Source organism: Peromyscus maniculatus, chromosome 2 (assembly GCF_049852395.1).
Source record: "Peromyscus maniculatus bairdii isolate BWxNUB_F1_BW_parent chromosome 2, HU_Pman_BW_mat_3.1, whole genome shotgun sequence".
In the NCBI taxonomy this organism is placed as follows: Eukaryota; Metazoa; Chordata; class Mammalia; order Rodentia; family Cricetidae; genus Peromyscus; species Peromyscus maniculatus.
In genome coordinates this window covers 161194831-161208774 of record NC_134853.1, presented here as the reverse complement: position 1 = coordinate 161208774, position 13944 = coordinate 161194831, and the positions used below count along the sequence as shown (strand labels likewise).

At 48.7% G+C, this 13944-nt stretch overlaps 1 protein-coding gene across 1 annotated transcript in view; it reads left to right on the top strand.

Annotated features, from left to right (window-relative positions):
• Kazn (kazrin, periplakin interacting protein) overlaps positions 1-13944 on the top strand; it is a 1014985-nt gene that overhangs the window by 748016 nt on the left and 253025 nt on the right. The gene's annotated exons all lie outside the window — the stretch shown is intronic.

Sequence of the window (13944 nt, the reverse complement as noted above, 5' to 3'; positions counted from 1 at the left end):
ATGAGATGCTGGCTTGAATTTGCATAATCATCACTGTCTGCTTCTCATTGCCACTTTGCAGGACATGGTGCAAGAGGGCAGGCCCTTCCTGGCCCGGACACCGTCCGTGCCCAGGACTCCACAGGCTCCGTCTTGGAATGCTACTTTAATGATCACTCAAGTGGTATTTAGCCTCCAATTAAGAGCACAAAGAAAAGCTGGAGCTAAATGGGGTGAATGTTCCAGAAAGTGCACCCACTTAGGAGAAGCCAGGAGAGTTAGCAGGCACACAAAGCCACCTCTTGACTGAAGCAGTCGCCTTGAAGGCTCCCAGAACTCGACCCCCCACAGACTGGGAAGGAAGTGGCTGAAGAACTGACCAGTTTAGAATTGAGCCTGGGACTCCCCTTGAATTTGGGAGGTGTGGTTTGTGCAAATTGGTCTCTCTGCAGGCTCACTCATTCATGCCCATAGCAAGCTTATCCCAGACTTCAGGAAGTTCATGGGGACACTGAGGGTCTATGATGGAAATCTATACTGCCAAAGCTTTCCGAGTTATTTTATTTCATTTTACTTTATTTTTTATTTTGGAACAGGGTCTTATGAGGCTGAGGCTAGCCTATAAAGCCAAGGATGACCTTGAACTACTGACCTTCCTGCCTCTACTTCTCAAGTCCTAGGATTACAGGTGTGTAGCACCACACCCAGTTTACAGAGTACTGAGGCTCAAACCCAGGGCATCGTGCATGCTAGGCAAGACTCTACCCAATGAACCTCATCCCTAGCTCCTCCTCCTAAGCCTAAGTTCTCCTCTGAGTGGGGTCTATTGGAGGCTCCTCCCCACCAACCTAGCTCCTCTTTCCTGCTCCATCTCTACCTCACCCTTATGCCCCTGCTACCAGATTCGCTCCTTAAAGGTAGACTCAGAATATCATGCATGAGATAATGAAGCCTAACTTTGACCTACCTCCTGCTGACTTACCTTCAGAAACACCATTTACCCAACACTGTGATGTTGCCTGTTCATTCTGGTTAGTTTCGGAAAGAATTTCTGTGGTGTTGCAGACCTGCATCACTCCAGCGCCAGGCTTTCCTCAACCTTCTCATTAAAATATCCTGCAGTAGGGACTGAGGAGCGAATCCTGAGTTATGTAACATGAGCAAAGTCCTAGGTCCCAGCCTCGGCATCATGAAAAGCAGACAAGGAGGTATATAGCTGGAGTCTCGGTACCTAAAAGGTGGATTGCAAGAGGATTGGAAGTTCAAGGTTACCCTTGGCTACAGTCGGGGTTTAAGGTCAGCCTTGGATACAAGAGACCCTATCAAAGAGAGAGAGAGAGAGAAAGAGAGAGAGAGAGAGAGAGAGAGAGAGAGAGAGAGAGAGAGAGAGAGGAGGGAGGGAGGGAGGGAGGAAGGAAGGAAAGAAAGGAAGGAAGGAAGGAAGGAAGGAAGGAAGGAAGGAAGAAAGAAAGAAAGAAAGAAAGAAAGAAAGAAAGAAAGAAAGAAAGAAAGAAAGAAAGAAAGAAAGAAAGAAAGAAAGAAAGAAAGAAAGAAAGAAAGAAAGAAAGAGAAAAGACCTGCATAGTCAGCAGCTGACGATGGGAACAGAGCCTGCTCCATCCCACTAGGATGTCAGGTGACCTGAGATAACTCCACAGTCGGCAAATGAAGCCAGATCGGTCCAGTTTCTCTCTCTTACACCCCCTCCCCCCATGTATGTAAAGTGAATATAGAAAGTGACTGGTGGGTTTTGAACGTCTTCTTGCTAAGGACGCTCTGAAAGGACACATCATCTCTTTATCGGAACTGCCTTGGCCACATTTCAATGTGGAGGGGAAGAAAACCCAGAATAGAAAGAGCCTTTTGTGTCTCTGCCAGCAGAGGGTCGGCACTGGCTCGTCACTTTGTGTGCGGTTTTGGTTAAGCATCCTTTTACCTTTTAATTTGTGCATTGGGGTTTGAGATATTCTGTCCCGAATGGGAGAAATTGTCATTTGTCTGCTGAATAGTTGTAAAACTCACTTGAGAATCTCCAAACTCACCCAGGCTGGAGCTCAGAAAGTTAAAGGGAGCAGAAACCAAAGCCCGGGCTGCAGCTGCAGTGATGCATGTCTCTAATACCCCCAGGGCTCCATCCCCTACCCTCATTGTCCACCGAGAGAATTCACAGTGGCATTATTGGCATCCGTGTGCCTCCCTGACAGCCCAGACTTGAGTCAGTACCTGCTGCTCCTGCTGTGTCTCCGGGACCTGGATTCTGCATGGTGGCCGAAGAGAGACAGCTGGCTACCAAAGCCAGCAGAAAGAGCTGGAAGCTGCTAGAAAGAAAACCAATTCCAACCTAAGGACTAAATTGGAGGCCCAGGTCTTCCACATGCTGCCTCTGTGACCTAGAGTGAATCGGTCACCCTGAGTTTCAATGTCCCCAACAGCGAAGTGGTGTTAGTGGCAGCCGCCTAATAAGAGGGGTGTGTGTGTGTGTGTGTGTGTGTGTGTGTGTGTGTGTGTGTGTGTGTGTGTAAAAGTCAGAAGACAACCTCAGGCATTGTTCCTAAGGTGTGATCTTTCTGTCTGTCAGTCTGTCTGTCTTTTTGAGACAGTGTCTCACTTTGGCCTAGAGCTTGCTAATTAGGTTAGACTGGCTAGCCAGCGAGCCTCGGGGATCTTACGTCTGTCTCCCCATGCTGGATTACAAGCAAGCATACTCTTGCCTGAGTTTTTAAACATGGGTTTTGGGTATAGAACTCAGGTCCTCACGGTCACAAGACAAATACTTTACCACCTGAGCCGTTTCCACAGCACCTATCTCCTGAGGTTGATGATAGACCCACATGGAAAGTAGGTGATTCTGCAATGTAAACTCTGGATTTTCATTCCTGGAAGATGGTATGGAAGGCCAACTGTGGCCAGCCTGCCTATCTAGCTTAAATGGGACATCCTGAGCCCCACCCCATCATGTAGACAACAAAATGAGCTTGGGGAGCTTTGCCTGTATCTTCCCTGGGAGTGTCCACCACTTCAGGAGTGCGGGTGAAGAATATTTCTCCTCTGAAAAGAAAAACAAAAGAAAATTATTTTTAAAAGCAATAATTTATCTTCCAGGTCACACAGTCGAATCGTTTGTGTCACCCCTGGTCGCCATGGTTTTCTTTCTTTCTTTCCTTTCTTCAGGAAAAGGAAAGAAGGAAAGAAAAGGGGGTAGAGGAAGGCCTATGACCTTGGCAGATGCCACCATGTTACCCCGTGTCCGCGGCAGGGAGAACTCCTGGCCCAGCCTCAACACTTCCTGAATTTTATGTATGTACTGTTGCTATGGCTGCCTAGAGTGACTGGACTCCCATGTCCCTTCAGCACAGACTCAGCCACAGGGCTTCCTTGGCCAATAGGGTGCTAGCTAGCAGGGTGTACTGAGCTAGGCCACTGAATGTGCTCTTCCCTGTCGCTGCTCCCACAATTCTCATGACGGCATCGTTGGAATTGGGTGGGAATCTCATCAGAGAGACCGCAGTTCCGAGAGCATGGGTTGCCTTTCTGATGGGAACAAGTGTGGCTTTGCCTGGGACACTTGGAGGGTCTGAGAAGCAACATGAAATGAATGAGAAGAGAGAGATCAAATGTGAGATCCAGGGCAGGCTGGAGGGAGGGAGGGAAGGAAGAAGTTCTTATCATATGCTAGGCTGGAGCTCTGTCACTGAGTGACATCCCTAGCCTTTGTTTTCTGAGATAGAGTCTCACTGTGTAGCCTAGGCTAGCCTTCAACTCATAATCCCCCTGCCTCATCACCTCCAGTGTTGGGACTATAGGCAAGTGTCACCATGCTTGACAGCCACACAGACTTTAGTTCAGTCAGTTCACCTGGTGACAGTGCTGTGACCACTTGAGGGGGTTTTAAGGCAGGAAGGACGTATTTAGATCTGAATCTGGCTTTGGCCCGAATGAGTCTTCAGAGACGTTATTTTAGTGTGAGTGGGTGGGTGGATGCATGTGCATGCACACTTACTAGCCTTGTGTATGTATGTGGAGGTCAGAGGTCACCATGAACATCTTCCACCATCAGTCTCCAGCTTTTGTTTTTGAGACAGAGTCTCACCGGACCCGGAGCTCACCTACTCAGGTTGACTAACTAGTGAGGCCCTGGGATCCTCCTGTGTTCTCTGCCCACTTCCCCCCAAATATGGGTTACAGGTGCACACCTCCACACCCAGCCCTTATGTGGAGACTGAGGCTCTAACTCAGGTCCTCGTGTGTACAGCAAACATTCCACACCCTAAGCCTTTCCCCCACCCCCCTTCGTAAATTGTAAATGTAAAGCTGTGGAGCAGGATGCCCATGGAGCAGCCACGGCTACAGGAATGCCTTTGGCATGGAAGCGTCTCCGAACCAAGGCCTGACATTTATTTTGATAATTGAAGCCGCCAAGCTGCAGCTTGTTGCTATGAGCACATCCCACCGTGGCTTTGGTGGTGTCGTGGCTCTGCAAAGAGTGAGAAAAAAAATCAATTTTGACTGTCCACGGAGTGTTTGATTTATTACTGCTGAAAGGAGAAATTCTTTATCTCCTACCCAGACTGGGGAAGTACTGGCTCACAGTCAGCTGCAAGAGACTGGAAGCCTGGCGGGGGAGGGGGAGCTGTGTTTGTCCAAACTTTGGTATTTGATGACCTTCGTGACTATTCAGAGGACGCTTGAATACTTCCAAGTTTTACAGCCCTCGTTTGTTCTTGATTAAGCAATTATAGGCACTAAAAGACAATCTGTGGAGTGTGGCCATGTTCCCGCAGGATTGTTGCATGCCAGAGGGCGTTTCTCATGACCACAGGGGAAGTGGGGAAGGGTTGACTAGGGACAAGAGACAAGGATGGGGTCAGAATGGGTCTAGGCCTGGAGTCCTGGCTGCCACTGGACACAAGCCTTGGTGTTCTTTTCTTTTCATCTGGTTTGAGACAGGGTCTCTCTATGTAACTCAGACTGGCCTGAAAATTGCTATGTAGACCAGGCCTGCCTCAGACTCACAGATCCCCCTGCCTCTGCTTCCTGAGTGCTGGGATTAAAGGTGTGCACCACCGTCAGTGAGTATTGGGTGGGTATATGTACCACCTCATCTCCTTAGACCCTGTGTGTGTGTGTGTGTGTGTGTGTGTGTGTGTGTGTGTGTGTGTGTGTGTGGTGTATGCATGTGGTTTTTTTGTCTGTGTACATGTATGTCTTTGTGCATGTGTGCTCTTACACAGAGACCAGAAGACATTGCATTACCTTTTATCAATCTCCATCGTATTACCCTGAGAAAGGCTCTCACTGAATCTGGGCTTTTACCATTTTTCAGCTAAGAGAGCTGGCCACAAAATTCCAGTTATACTACTACTACTGTCTTCACACACACACACACACACACACACACACACACACAGAGGTATGCACACATACACACACAGGTACGCACTCACATGCACTGGCATAGACATGCACACTCAGATACACACACATGCAGTACACACACATGCATGCACACATGTGCACACACACCCTAGGCACATGCAGCCATGTCTGAATTTTTCAGTGACTGAAGAGGACCAAACTTGATCTCATGCTTATGCAGCAAATGAGCCCTCTGCCGATCCTGATCCTTTTAATCCTGTGTGTGCACACCCCTACACTCTTCCTTTGTGGGTACACACCCCACCCACTCTGTTTTCCACCTCCAACAGTCTGAACTGTAGATCCTTCCCTAGAAACTCTCTTGATCTCAAGTTACTTTGCTCACACAATAATCAAAAGTCTCTGGGACTTCATGCTTCCTCCTTGCAGGCAATGATTTACTCCTGCAGAAGCATGAACACCCAGGACACTTGCTGAGGTCTGGCTTTCTCTCCAGGGTCCCCTGGAACTTCAGGATGAGGCTCCAGATACATGGCTTGCCTGGAAGCAACCCTCCCTTGGCCTTCTCTTCTTCCCCAGTCAGCTTCCCCACACTCTTACTTCTAGACTTACTTCCTTAAAATATCACTTATAATATCTCAGGAGTAGAACACCTGCTTGGCATGCATGGGGTCCTGGGTTCAATCCCCTATATCCCCTGACCACTGCAAAAAAAATCATTTGTGCCCCAATCCTTCACTCAGGCTCTGCTTCTAAAGATTTTCATCCAAGATAGTAGAATTGTGCTTCTGGCTGATTTGTTATAGTTGAACTAGCTTGTATCCAGTACCCTAGCTTTTGTATCTAATGCCTCATTATGCCAGGTCTAGAATTAAATGTTTGAAATGCATTACTTCTTTAAAGATGGTAATGGTGGGGCTGAAGAGATGGCTCAGCAGTTAAGAGCACTGACTGTTCTTCCAGAGGTCCTGAGTTCAATTCCCAGCAACCACGTGGTGGTGCACAACCATCTATAATGGGATCTGATGCCATCTTCTGGAATAAAGGCATGCAAGCAGATAGAGTTTCATAGACATAAAATAAGTAAATAAATAAATCTTTAAAAAAAAAAAAAAGATGGTAATGGTAAAGCCTTAGGGAGGTGCTTTTGCCCAGTCACTAGCACCACGTAAAATTCAGTCCATGGCGGCGGTGTGCACACCTTGAATCCCAGCACTTGGGAGGCAGAGGCAGGCAGATCTCTGTGAGTACGAGGTCAGCCTAGTCTACAGAGCAAGATCCAGGACAGGAACCAAAACTATATGGAGAAACCCTGTCTCAAAAAATCAAAAGAAACCTCAGTCCATGCTGAGCCCATCCACACCATGTTTGAGCTACAGCCTGGGTGAGAGCAGTCCTGGCCCTAGGACTCCTCATTGCTGCTCTGGAACCCTTCTGCTGCCCCCAAAAGTCCTTTCACATTGCTTCATGAATGACAGTTTACATACATAACATTTATTTATTGAGGGGGAGGGGCATGTACATGTACGTATGTGGAGGTCAGAGGATGACTTGCAGGAGCTGGTTCTCTCCTCCCACCATGTGGGATGAAACTGGGGTCATCTTAGTGACAAGAGCCCTTACCCACTGAGCCATCTCATTGGTCCTCGAATAGTCTTTGGAAACAGAGCAGTCAACCGTGTAAGACCCTATATAGCAGTGGTTCTCAACCTTCCTAATGCTGCCACCCTTTAATACAGTTCCTCGTGCTGTGGTGACCCCCAACCATAAAATTATGTCATTGCTACTTCATAACTGCAATTTTTACTACTGTTATGAATCATAATGTAAATATCTGATATGCAAACCCCAAGGGGTCATGACCCACAGGTTGAGAACCATTGCTCTAGGGCCTATTTAGTGTGCACAAGTATACAACAAGCCAGGATATAAATATTTTAGATTCTGTAGGCTATAAAGTCTCTTGCTACTTTTCATCTCTGCCTTTGTAGCCCCAAAGCACCCATAAGTCATATACAAACAAGCGGGTATGACTGGCTTTCAATAAAACTTTATTTATAAAAAATAAGCAGTGGGCCAGATTTCGTCGGCAAGCTATAGTTTTGCCAAATCCTTGTCTGTACAACAGCTGAGTAGTGTGGACTTGCCTCATTCCTCAGCCACCAGCCTCATCCTACCCTCCCTCCCCCTAATTCATCCACCTTCTGGAGACTTCTACCACATTCCTGCACAGCACACTCATGTCAGCTGCTTCTCTCTTCCAGCCTGAAGGCTTCTTCCTGGAGCCTCTTGCATGGCTGTTTTTTGTCCTTATGCAATTACCAGCTCAGATGTCACTCCTCAAAGGTGCATTCATGACTCCGCACATCTGTGAGGTCCCCTCCCCCAGCCCTCCTTGAGTGTATTGTGTTTTTCATTAACTCTGTCCCCTCCTCACTTCTTTGAAAGTGTCTCTGTCCTCCTGAGAGGCAAGCTTTCACGTTGTCTCAGCCTGTGTCATAGGGCCTGGCCCCAGAAGTGGTGAATGAGCATCTGTTGCTTGTTGGTTCCTGGTTGCTCCTGACACCACAGGCACAGGCACACGCATGCATGCACACACAGAGAAACTCTGGTTCTACAGAGCACTGGGATTGCAGGAGATTGTCTTGGCCATAACGCTAGTCTTCAAACACATAACCTTCCTCGTGTCTCCTTCCTCCTCTATCATCCCTTTAAACGAAGCGCCTGCCAGGAGGATTGACAGAGCAAATCCTCACTCTTAGGTCTCGGTCCTAAGCCTGGGCCACATCTCTCCGTTCTCAAGGCTGAAGACACCATGAAGAATGAAGCTCTGAGATTTCCAGTTAATTAAGGAGGGGTTTAGGAGTTAGTCAACATCTGGGTGGCAGGTGTGTTTTCCACTCTGCAGTGCCGACTTCCGCTCCAGCAGATACACACTCACGTGACTTCATTCTGCAGGAAGGTGAACCTCTCCCTGGCATCCTCAACTCCCAGGCACCTGGTGCACTCAATGGGGAGACCGGGGCACCTGCTCAGCAAAGCACAGCCACCAACACGTTGACTCACCTACTCATCTTGTACAGAGAGGGGAAAGCGACAGTGTCTTCCCCAGGGAGTGGGACTCAGTGTCACCAGCTGCTCCACACAGAAGCTGCACAAAACCTCTGGGGCACTCTGCACTGCTGATGCCCTCAGCAGCAGTGGTGGGGAGATATCACACTGCCACAAGCCAGGGCTCTGCAGTCATGTGACCTGGGTCCAAATCCAAAGCCTAGGCCCAGTCCCTCTCCAGTTGCGTGCCTTTAGTGAGGATTTCTAAGTCTCCGTTCTCTCATCTGTGAAATGACAGTTAGAATTGTACCGTTTTCAAAGACTAAATGGGTTACCACCTTCCTATGAGTATGGGCCACTTAGAACAGCACGTGGTTGTGGGAAGTATCGTGAGAGTGACTGGGGCCATGGCTGACTTCCTGCTTCTGCACGCATAGGTTTCCCGTGGCTGTGACAGGCACTTTTACATCTCTGTGACCCAGTGCCTAACAGAAGTGACTTAAGGGAGGAAGGCTTTGTTTTAGCCCCTGGTTTCAGTCCCTCATAGCTAGAGAGGCTGGGCGGAGGTCATGGCAGTGGGAATGTGTGCCAGGGAGCCATCACATCCTGACAAACCAGGCAGCAGATGAGGAGCCCAAACCAGAAGCACTGTGGATAACCTTCAAGACCCACCCTGGTGACCTAAGTCCTCCAGGAAGGCCCCGTGTCCCAAAGTTTCTATAAAACCGCTGGGGACCAAGTCTCCACGAGAGCCTGTAGGGGACATTTCACACTCAAACCACGTGCTGGGCAAGTTGGATCAAAGGAGGATGGAACAATATGCCTTGGACACTAGGGTCCTACTCTGGTGAGATTATTAAAGGCTGATTTGCAGGCCAGCAATAGTAAGTGGTGCATGCCTATAATCCCAACACTTTAGAACCTAAGGCAGGAGGATGGTAAGGTGGAGGCCAGTGTGAGCTGTAAACTGAGATCCAAGCCAGTTCAGGCAGAGGACCTTTGATCTCAAGGTTAAAAAGAAAAAGAAGATGGAAGGGAGGGAGGGAAGGGAGGAAGGGAGGGAGGGAGGGAGGGAGGGAGGGAGGGAGGGAGGGAGGGAGGGAGGGAGGGAGGGAGGGAGGGAGGAGGAACAAAGTAACAAGTTCTTGCTGTGCTGGTGACATTTGTACACACTTCAAGGACAATACAAAGCAAAGGCCTCCCTCCCTCCTGTCCTCAGGGAGGGTGTGTTCCTCTCAGGTTAGAGGGCTCTTTCAGACTCTTTCTGGAGAGAATGAGGAGAAGGCATGCCAGGCTTCAGGGGTGTTTTGGGGGGTTTTGTTTTGTTTTTCAAGACAGGGTTTCTCCGTGTAGTTTTGGTACCTGTCCTGGATCTCACTCTATACACCAAGCTGGTCTCGAACTCACAGAGATCCCCCTGGCTCTGCCTCCCGAGTGCTGAGATTAAAGGCGTGCACCACCACCGCCCAGCCAGGCAGCAGGTTTGAGCTCCACATCTCACATTTGTTGGTCCCTCCCCTGCGGGATGATGATGGTTGACCATGCTGAGACAGCTGGCCTGAGTGTCCTCACTTACAGAAACTGTGGCCTGGAGCACTGGGGCTGCTGGGATGCTCCATGGAGAATGAATGGACAGTTCTTTGATCTGTGTTTCCATGGATACCAAAGCTTCAGTCCTCATCTCCATCCTGAGGTGTGGGGCATTGTGGGAGGAGGACTCTCCCTTTCCAGGCTCTCACATCACTGCTCTAAGATGGAGGTCAGAGCTGCCTACAGAGGATGCTCACACCCGATCCACAGCCAGGGCTGTGGGTGAATGGACCCTTCCTATTGTCAGTGACCGAACTACCCACTGAGGGGAACAGAGGCGCTTCTGCCTGCGCCGGGCTGTTGAGCAACCGGAAATATCTGCAGCAGAAATCTAATTGAAGTAACTGAAAGTTGTCTTTAGCGCATCATGCTGGCCTCGGGTCAGGCATTTACAGTCATACTCTCAAACCTCAGGTGGCCAGCTTTGTGGCGGTCGGGGACCCCATTTGTTTCCCACACTGCTGTGTTTTCCCAGCACGGGAAACAGTACCTAGTGTTTGCCAAAGCCAAGATGCGTTAAACAAATGAGTTAATAAAGTATCACTCTGCCTTCAGATATGACCACCCCCCCCCCCATCCTTCCTCTGGCTCTTTAGAGACTTCCAAAATAACTTAACTCACTGGCTGCCTCCTGAACGAAGGTCCTCTGTGGCCAAGGCACCATCTTCTGATCCTGCTTTTTCTGCACAAGAATGGTCAACCTGTGGTCCCTGTCCTGACAGAGTAGCACTCTGCCCTGTGTCCCAAGTGTGGCCATCACTGGCTAAGTATGGTCAGGTCTCAAGGCCCTGGGATGATTCCCATTGGGGAAATCAGAAGCAGACTCCTTGTGTGTTTAGAGCTCGTTCACCTCTAAATTCGCTCCTTCAGAATTCAGGGCCCCTACACTGACTGACTCTGGGGGGTGCCACTAACAAGACAAAGCTCATGTAAAAGTGGTTCCCTAGAGTTGGGCCACTTGGAAGGCCTTGTCAGCACCACCATGGGTCCTTCAAGTTGGACAGGGGCCCTTTGTCTCCCCAAAGATGATCCAGGAAACCATTCTGTGGTCTGTGTTAGTCACACACATGCTTCACCCCTGTGCCAGCCACTCAAGAGCTAGAGGACCAAAAATACTTAGAGAAACTCTTAGTCTTGGGGAAACAGACAAAGAAAAGAGAGAGGAAAGGAAAGAGGGATGAAGGGAAGCAAGGAGATGGAGAAGTATACAGCCCTCCTCTATAGCTAGAGTTTTCCTGCCTTGCCCACAGTCAGGACAAATCTCTATCACCCGGCAGTCCCACAGCCGCTCAGACCCGACCAAGTAAACAGAGAGAGACTTATATTGCTTACAAACTGTATGGCCATGGCAGGCTTCTTGCTAACTGTTCTTATATCTTATATTAATCCATTTCCATAAATCTATACCTTGCCATGTGGCTCATGTCTTACCGGTGTCTTCACATGCTTCTTGTCATGGCAGCGGCTGGCAGTGTCTCCCTCTGTCTTCCTGTTCCTCCTTTCCCCTCTCTGTTAGTCCCGCCTATACTTCCTGCCTGGCCACTGGCCAATCAGTGTTTTATTTATTGACCAATCAGAGCATTTGACATACAGACCATCCCACAGCATTCCTCTAATCAAAGCTGTCACTGCCTTGGGATTCTAGAAGGACCGGGCATCACATTGGAGTTGTGACCTTGAAGGATCTCTTTGGCCACATTTACAAAAATCCAGACTGTATCAAACAGCCGATGGAAAGACAGATGTGGCAGGCCAGTCCTCCCTGTGTGGTTCCACCAGTGCCAACCTTTAAATGACACCAGAGCCAGTAGCTGTGAGCGAATGTGGGGTGAACCTCTGTCTCCTCATCTGGGAGCTGGAATCAGGACAAGAACAAGATGAGAGGCCCTCTGTGTCCTTAATATACATACGCCCTACTTGTCTGTCACCTGCATATCTGTCACCCTAACTTGCTGCCATGATGCAGAAATAGATTGGGGGTGGAGGGCACTACTCAGAGAGCCACAGGGCTTCAGTGCTCGTTCCATCGATGGTCAGTGCAAACTCAGAAACTTCCCAAGAGACCTTTCAGGATGTGAAACCTTAGAGGAGTCAGGGGTCCTCATTTGTGGGGAAGTGGGCACAATTTCCTGTTTGCTTTTCTCTCTTTTTGGCAAACAACGGGGTTGAGATTGGTTGAGCATTAGCCATCGACTAAGTGCTCCCACAACAGATGGGGTCTAGAAGAGTGGGTTCCTGGGAAGGTTGCCCTTCTTTCTAACAATAGCAGCCTCCCCTCCTAGCAGTTAGAGAGTCCTACATTTATTAGTCTGTTCTGTTTTCCCCTTGAAATGGCTAGGAGGAACCCTATAGGGAGTCTCCATTTAGCTGCAAGTCCAGGGGCTAGCTGTTTTCCCCAGGCAAGAAATCAAGTAATGCTTAATATTTTGACTCAGTGCAAATCCATACACCAGCAGCTTGGAGGGGTGCCTTGGAGTCATAGGCACTGCTTGGCAGTGCGAGCCTTTGTGGACGGACTTGCTGCAGGGACAGAGGTAAGTGGTTCCCAGCCACCTGCCTTCCCCAATTTGGTCCAGTGGCACACAGCCAGAGGGCATGTTGGGAGCAAGCACTGCTTGGACGACCTTGAAAAACCTCAGCAATTGACGTCCAAGGACAGTCATCTGAAAAATAGAACTCAAGGGCTTTAATTGAGCTACCTGGGTGTGGGCTGTTGGGCCGGGGTAACAGCCCAGAGGGAGGTAAAAGGCCACTTTTATTCTACAGAGTTCCTGGGGGACCTGCAAAGTCCAGTTTGCCTTTCCACTTACAGAATAGAGGGCCTGAGCGAGCAGGAAGGAACTAGCCAGGTAGGTGTCTTAGCCTGAGCTTGTGCATGCCAACCTAAAAAAGCAAAAACACACAGCTCAAAGGAGACAAGTGAGTAATCTTCTGGGGGCAAAGGAGCAACCACAGCCTGTGAACATGGATTCAGGTTGTCCCAAATACTCTGTTCCAACATGGTGACAATTTCATAGTTTTTTAGAGTAACAGAGCAAAGTCATGAATCAAGATGCTTTTTAAGTACATTGTAGGCGGGGGGGGGGGGGCATCAGGTAGGTATGTAACAGCCAGGTGAGTGAAATCTGCCATTGACTTCTGATGCTCTCCGACAACATGCTTAGCTTTGGGGTTGGTGGGAGCTAGGGGTCTGGTCCCACATTCCGAACAGATTTACCTAATGATCACAAGGATGTTGGGTTCCTCACAGAAATGGCTGATAAATGACTATTTGGGGGGTTAGCACAGCTCAAGATCCCTGGACCTGCAACAGTCCCCCTCTCCACAGTCCCTGAAGGTCTGATGAGTTAGTCAGCCTTTGTGGAATTATTGCTGCAGATAAGGCATCTTTGGGGGAACTTCAGTTCATAATCCTAACAGATTCCCATGTCATTGCTGAGATTAAAATATCCACAGAAGATCAAAGAGCAACAAACAAACGCAAAGTCCAATAATCAATTCTCTCTGTGTTGTGAATTTCTCCATCTGAGTGTGTCTGTAAGGATCATGGATCCCTCGTGCCATCTGAGGAAGAAGATGAGAAGGGAAAGAAGGTGTGAACATAAGTTCTATTTATGTTAGCATGGCATACCTTCTTATCCCAGCACTCGGGAGGAAGAGGCAGGTGGATCTCTGTGAGTCTGGTGCCAGCCTGGTCTGCACAGTGAATTCCAAGCTAGCCAGCACTGCATAGTGAGACCCTGTCTCAATGAATAAATAAATTCAATTAAAAATGTTAAAGTCCTGTTTATGTTGATACTTGGATATCAAAAAAAATTAACGATTGTATATGTGTATGCATGCATCACATGTATATGAGGGCGTATGCATGCCATAGCATGCATGTGAGGGTTAAATGTCCACTTTGTGGAGTCAGTTCTCTCCTTCCACCTTTACGTGAGTTCCAGG